This window comes from Cavia porcellus, unplaced genomic scaffold, assembly GCF_034190915.1.
Source record: "Cavia porcellus strain 051 isolate PalLab524CR breed Dunkin Hartley unplaced genomic scaffold, mCavPor4.1 scaffold_34, whole genome shotgun sequence".
Taxonomy (NCBI): Eukaryota; Metazoa; Chordata; class Mammalia; order Rodentia; family Caviidae; genus Cavia; species Cavia porcellus.
In genome coordinates, this window is record NW_026947517.1 from 10,911,938 (window position 1) to 10,919,553 (window position 7,616).

Genomic DNA, 7,616 nt, shown 5'->3' on the forward strand with positions numbered 1-7,616 from the left:
GAGGTGAGGACCAGTACTCCCCATATGGGTGTGATAGGTCTCTCCAGTACAATCCAGCTGCCCTTGTGTTGGGGAGGCAGTTTTGATAGTTACCCCAGCAGCTCTCTTCAATTGCCAATAGTCACGAATCTGTCTTCACGCTGCTATTGTCTGGCAATGTATGCTTTTGGCATTGAACTCTGCAGGGTGCACCCCCAATGCTGTTCCTTTAGTAGTTATGAAACAGTGTCAGCAAAACAAAGGGGCCAGAGATATGGACTACTGAACATTTATCATGATTTTCTAAACTCTTTTGAGAGATAAGACTTCCATAATCCTGCCTCTTGGGCTGGGAACAATGAACCAACCAGGTTGATGGCTGGGTGCAAGGAAGGCAACTGGCAGCCTGAATTTCTGAAGATGCAGACAGATGCCAACCAATGATGATTCTGTTCTCAGTCAAATACTTACTAGTCATGAGGTCATTTAGCCACTAGTCCATGAAATTAGTGCCCTCTGGAAGAGCATGGGGTGGGATGCAGCTGCCTCCCTTGTCTATGGCCTGAGGCTCACAGAACAGAAAGGGAGGTTCCCCGACATCTGCTAGGTCTCTCTGCTGGTCCATGGGAGCATGGCAGGAAGTTAAAGGGTGCAGAGTAACCTCCCTGGGCAGACATTCTGCCTTCTACCCAAACCTTGACCACATACTGAAATCCACAGTATCTTTTGCCTGGGACCCACCATACCCTGCCTGACATGGGGTTCATGCTCCAGGTGACAGAATATGGTACCCTAGGGTATGGTTCCCAATGAGCCCAGCTTCCAGAGATGCCTCTGCCTTTTGGGGCCCAGGTCCACCCCTCCCCTGTTGGAACATTTATTACCTACTGCTCTGTTATTCTGAGACTGCGAGGCATCTTCAACACACAATCATGGCCTTGGCCATGATCAAGTGCTAGGTCACAGGTTTGAGCAGCCATAGAGAGCATGGGTTGAGAGGACCACACGCAGTGTCTGGGTCACTGACCCCAACACTCTATTCTGTGCACCCAGGATGAGGGGGGCTTCCATCCTGTGCAGAGAGAGCCTTGTGGGAAAGAAGCCACTGCCCAGCTCCTGGCTGCAGACAGCCATCATGGTGTTCTTTGTTGCTCTGCATAGCTCCCATGGAGCATGAAGTCCACTCTCTGAATTTACTAATAATAAACTCCAAGCACGTCAGGAGTCTGACTTTGACAGAAGCTTACTCTTTGGGGCTGAGAATCCCTGAGCCTGGATCTTTTCAGTGTGGTGTTTGGTCAGTCAAGGTTCCCCATGATCTCACAAGTCAAAGGCCTGGTATCAGACAGTACAAGGCTTGAAATGTGGCCTGTGAGACACAAGGTCTATTGGAGGTCTCTTTTTACACAGGGCCAGCACTGCTCCTTTGGGAATCAGATGCATGGTCTACATGGGAAGTCGGTTACACTCAGCTGAATTCAGCAATGTGAGCAAGAATTCCTGAGGCTGACAGTACTGGGACCATATAGCAGGTTGGGTCTCTTGTGTGCTGTCTTAGTTACTTTTCTCTTGCGGGTGAGACAAAATAACAGACACCCAGATTTTAAAAGGGGAGGGTTTATTTAGTTCACAGTTTGGAGAGGTTTCAGTCCATTACCTGCTGGCTTCAAGGCAGGGTGGAACATGGCAGAGGTCAACAGTCCATGGCAGTGGAAAATAGTAAAAACAACAGGTGAGGAGGGGAGAGGAAGTTTCCTTTCATCCCTTACAATGTAAGCAGGTACCAACCCTAGGGGAGGTGTGCCACAAACACCCTTAATCTCAGCATTAGACCATGAATCCATCACAAACTTAGTTTCAGCGATCTGGAAAAACCATGCTCCTGTGACTACATGAGGCTTTGGGGGTACATCCAGACACAAAATGTAATATGTGCAATATATATACTGCCAGTGAGAGATGGTATAGCCTTTTGACCTGGCTCTAAAGCAGGGACTTCAATCCAGAATCTTGTTACTCACTGCTTAATATCTCAAGAACCATCCTGTGAAGGTCTGCTGCCCAAGAGCCCACTCAGGTGGCCATGAGTCACCAGCAAGAAACAGGAATAGAGATGGTGGTGTTTCAGGCTTTAGATGCAGAGCAGAGGCCAGGCATCCCAGGTAGAGGGAATCTCACTAGGGCTCTGAGGAAGGCCACATGGGGGCTGAAAAGTGAGCCTGAGCTGGTCCAGGGTTTTGGGAACCACAATGTAAGAATAAATTCTAGATGGGGAGGGGAAGTTGGAGGAGATCCACTTCCAAAAGGACCCAGCCTGGCTTTCCCACCAGGCCAGCAAGCCCCAGGTGCTATCTGAAAGGCTGCCATGGGGAACTGCAATAAAGGACCTGGTTCATCATATGCCTGGTGGCTTCTGTGATGTCACTAGAAAAGTGAATCCTTTCCCACTTAGGCAATCCCAAAGGAGACAAAGTGAGACCTCTTGGTCTGCTGCCTGGCTGGCTCGTGGCTTTGAGGGCTTCCTGGATCATAAATGCTAGCGAACACCTCTTAGTGACTACCTGCTCAGTGGGTCTGGGTGTCCCTACCATCCGTACCATGGGGGAGCAGGGTTATGAGACAGGGCGTGGCCCCCTCCAAGCTCACTGAGCAGGGCTGACCCTGAAGCTCTATGTGCAGCCTGTGCTTCCAGAAGCTGCCAGTTCTCTGTGCTGTATTGACATCTCTGGGAGGCTTTGTGGGAGTCCTGATGGCCCCCTTCTCTGCTGTTCTGAGATCTCAGAAGCTTTTTGCCTACTACTAGGCACTGCACCAACTGTGCTGCCCCAAACATCAGCCTGGAGCAGGTCCCTGCAGGGCTGCAATACACATAGATGTACCACTGTGGGGCCTCCCAATAACAGATGCCAGCAGGGGGAATATGTGAGCTGAGGGGACTCTGTAATGAAGCCACAGGAGGACAGGGGATCTTCAGGAACAGATTACACCTTCAGAACCTCCCTCCAGTGTATAATAAATAGCAGGCCTGTGGTACTGCCTCTGAAGGAAACTAGGGTCTATGTCTTCAACTATCACATCTTCTCTGCTCAGCCACTAATTCGGCCAAGTGCCAGGTCACTCTCCACACATTAGTGGGAGCATCAAAATAGAGACATGGACACTAAGTCACTTCACTTCCTGTCATGATTTACTTCTGCTGTTTTAGTTCACTGTAACTCCTGGGCCCAGCTATCCCTTTGGCCCTGGCATGACTGTGCTTCTACCATATCCCCAGCTCTGACACATCATCACATCAGAAGAGGTGCACTCATCCAAACCTAGGCCCTTGCTACTTTGTCCATGTCTCAGGGTAAATATCCAGCCCCTCAGGTCAGAGGTTAGGGGCACACTAGGCTAAATGACATTGTACCAGGAAACAGTGAATACAGCCACTCAGCCTTTCATGGCTAAGAAAACTGGACCAAATTTTTTCAGCAACACCACAGGGAAGTATCCTGTGAGTCATCACATACAGGTCCCCATTCCCACACTCAGGACAAGCCTGTTTTCGCATCTCTAGAATGTGTTGTTGTCACAGGACACATGGGATGATACTCTTCATGTAGGGAGTTTATGACTTATTTGCTAACAAACTGATCTGAAAATGCTATCATTTCTAAATGCTCCTTATGAAATTTAAACTTTGAGTATCACTGCAGCTTCCAGCACTCACAGTGGGGCATGCCTGGGCCACTAACTCTAGGCTTCCTACTGTCTCATCACAGACTGCAAATCACTCAGTGTATAACTTGGCGGTGGTCTGCACAGTGAGGGTGGCACAGGCAGAAGGGCTGCACAGCCTGATGGAGCCCCTGGAAGAGGACTTTCTGCACAGCTGCCCTATCCACAGCTCTTCCTTCCCAGGTCCCTCAAGGGCCAACATTTGCACCCCACAGGCCCCGATGCTGGGATAGTGAGTTTGCTCTCAGCTGCACAGTGTGACTCAGCCACCTAAAGCTGAGTCTGTGAAATGTGCTTACATCTCTCAGCCTCACTTCACTGAGAACTGAGAATTATACCCAGTAGTAGGGCAATTCTCAGAACAGTGAATTGTACCTATGGACAAGCTTATAGGGTCCCTATGGTACAAGATGGGGTTTCCAGGCAATTGCTGACACCAACGAAGGTTCTATGGAAGGCCTGCTGGAGTAGCTGTGTTTATTCTCCATTGAGCTGCCCTCTCCATGGGAAAGGTTTGTTTCTCCCTCACTAATCCCTACCCTGAGTAAACATTCTCTCTTCATTGTAGAGGAGATTGGAGAGTTGCTCTATGGGCTTTGGGATGTATTATTCAGAGCCATATTCTCTGGGGACTGGCAGAGGCATCAGGCCCATTCAGGCATCAGGGCAGGAACCAGTTGGTACCATGTGTACATGAATATACATAGAGCCACAACATCCACAGACACTTTCCAGGCACTGACCATGATCCAATGACCAGGAAAGATATAAGTACTTCCCTCTTGACCTTCCACATTAGTGGGGGCTATCCTGGATGGCAGATCATGTATCACTGACATTATAGTACATGAGACCCCTTCTTGGATTCCCTAGACATGGATGCACAACAGTGAACGAGGAGTCCAGAGGAAGGGCAGAGTACTGGGTGGCAAGTCACTGAGCAATCTAACGACCGAGGAGAGGTGGAACAGGACACATCCCTCTGTCCTCTCTCTTCTAACATACTTATGGAAGACAACCCCTATACCATAGCAGACAGTTTTCCATCCCCCATGAAGGCAACATGCCACTGGAGAGCACTAGACATATGTGTGTACAGCTTCCCTGAAGAAGGGAGAGATGGTCACACCAGTGTACACAGACTCTCTCCTTGGAGCCATCTATCAGTCTCCCAGGGCTGTCTGAACCAAGACTAATTCACTGGTGGTGGAGATAGAGTGGGACTGGGCTCTCCACAGCTGGAGCAGCAGGCAGGTGTCTAACTCAGCAGGTTGCCTTGGGCAAGCAGTTTGGGATGGAGGACCAGACCTCACACTCAGGTCCCCACACCTGTCTCCTCCAGAACCACAGCCCTACTTCTTAGCTCTAAGCAGCAGCTGCAAACCCACATGAACCCTCCAATGCAGCTTCACCTTGCTGAGCTTGAGCATTGTGAACAAACTGAGGAAGAAACAAGGGTGAGGAGGACTGGTAAGGTCTGTGGGTATGTGAGGAGGATAAGGCTAAGGGACCACCCTGTAGCTCTGAGACACACAGGAATCAGTGGGTGGACGCAGTGTGAGAAACTTCGGGATAGTGGATTTGTGCACAGAGCTGTCTCTGACAGGCACTGGGAAATTTGTTTGCACTTCAAGGAACATGGGAAATTGGTGATCTTTTTCCCTTTTGCTGTTGAAGTGTCAGCTGCACACCAAGCTCATGGACCAGCTGCAGAGTCTGCACCTGATCCATCTCCAGTGCCTTCACCAGCTCTGGGACCACGGGAAGAGCCAGCACCAGGAAGCCCATCTGTCAGCTCAGAGGTATGACTAACAGGGTCTCCACAGCAGGTGGCAGATCCTCAGCTCCCTTGAGGCCAGCTCCTGGTGAAAACTTGAGTTTCCCATCTCCTCCACTATTTTTTCCATTTTCTTGCCCTTACCTCTATACTCCTTTTAAATATTATGGCATAAATTAATTTTAAACAAATGATAGGGTGTCATTGCCTTTAATTAGCATACTCAGTGCAGTGGCATGCACACATTCTCAATATGAAAAATCTTCAGTTTTGCCCAGTTCCAGAACATTTCCCACAACTTCATTCCCATTTGGACACATTTCCCTCTCTTCCCTGCCAGCCCCAGCCACCACTGATCTTTCTGCCTCTGTGATTTAGTACTCTAGGTTTTCACATCAGTGCATCACAGCTCTATTTGGCCAAGCATTAATGGAAGAGACTAACTGATATTTTTCTTTGATAAAGGGGACAGTCCCAAATAGATCCCAGTTTATAAATAAAACTTAAATACATTCATCTTTGAGGTTGGAATTGCTTCTCCATTTGTTTTGTGAGGTAAGAGACAAATACTTGCACTGCAAAATGGAATCTCCTCATATTGCCAACAAATGTACAAAATGCACAGTATCCCACTGAAGATACATTCAGGGCCATGTCACTGAGTGATACTGTGTCCCCATTTGACTTCAGGTTTTAAGGTAAGTGGGGAACAGCAGTGGGGAGAAAATGGGGTGGGGGAAGCAGAACCATTTCCCTCAGCTCCCATCACAGCTCTACACAGGGTCCCTGGACCTCTCTGAGCTAATCATAGAGGTTTCTCCCACAAAGAGAACTGCACAACAACAACACAAAAAAAAATAAAGAAAAATATGCATAACATTTTAACTTTCTTGTAAGTTGTTCACAGCACTTTTAGAAAAGGAAGGAACTAGGACCCTCCCTACCCTGCAGGTAGAGTGTGCAGGGCACCAGTGTAGGCCACAGAAAGCAGGGAAAGCTTCAGGGAAGCTGAGCTCAGTATCTCTGGGCCCACAGAGGAAGAGGCCAAGGAATCTGATCATGAAATTATCGTTGATGCAAGATGGATTTGTGTGTGCAAGATCTCAGTTTTTACAATGAAATATCTCTGCCATTAATGTGCATACACACAGAGATGTGTGTGAGACAAACAGAGGGACAGAGGCAGAGTGAGGCAGAGCCTGGGAGACTTGCCCATCACTTAATGAATGGATCTGCAAAGGACTGGAAGTGTGAATGCTCTTCTTGGTTTTCAAATTCCTTTATCATACAATGTCATTGTGGGGTGGGGAAGTGGCACAGGGAACTAACACAAACCTTGTGACATAGATAAATATACCAAGGTTTTCTTTTTTTTTTCTTTTTCCAAATCTGTCATTTGTAATAAGAGAGCATATATTAATGGCATACAAATAGTTCTCCAGTAGCAGAGTCCTCCATGGGCTTGTCATTCACAGGCTCAGAAGACAGAAGTAGGGTGGGAGAAGCAGAGCAAGGTCCATATAAAGGTGGAAATGTCATTTTCTCTTACTTGAATAAAATGTCACTTGAGACAACTTACTTAAACCAAAGAGAGATACCAACTCTTCCCAAGGTGGGGTGGGGGAGCACAGAGTACAAGGCTGGGTAGGAAGAGAGCCAGGGCTCAGCTGTGTGAGAGGGGATCACAATGTACCTATCAGGGCCATTAGGATGAGTGGTGGGCATCCACCAGCTCCTTTCTCCTGTCATTGCCTGCTGTGAGGGCCTGTGTCTCTTCACTGTTGGATGGAAAGATTGCCAAGCAATAAGCTTTCTGTCATCTCAAGTAAGACTGGGCACATGGCCTAGAACATTTCAGCATTTTCTGTGCCTGTAAATTTATAATTCACTCAGCAATTTTGCTGTGTGCTACGTTCATGGTTTCTAATTTTTCATACCTTAACTGAGTAAAAAAGAATATGGGTGTCTTTCAATCTCACTTTTTATAATGAAGACATAGCAGTAAATTTTCCAGGTTAAATGTATAGATGTTGACTGTCATAGTCACAGATTTCAAATCTGAAGTCTCCACATTGAGTTGGAGAGTGGAAGAGGAAGTCCAGGGGTGCTCAGATCTTTGTGCAGATCTTATGTCAGGGGA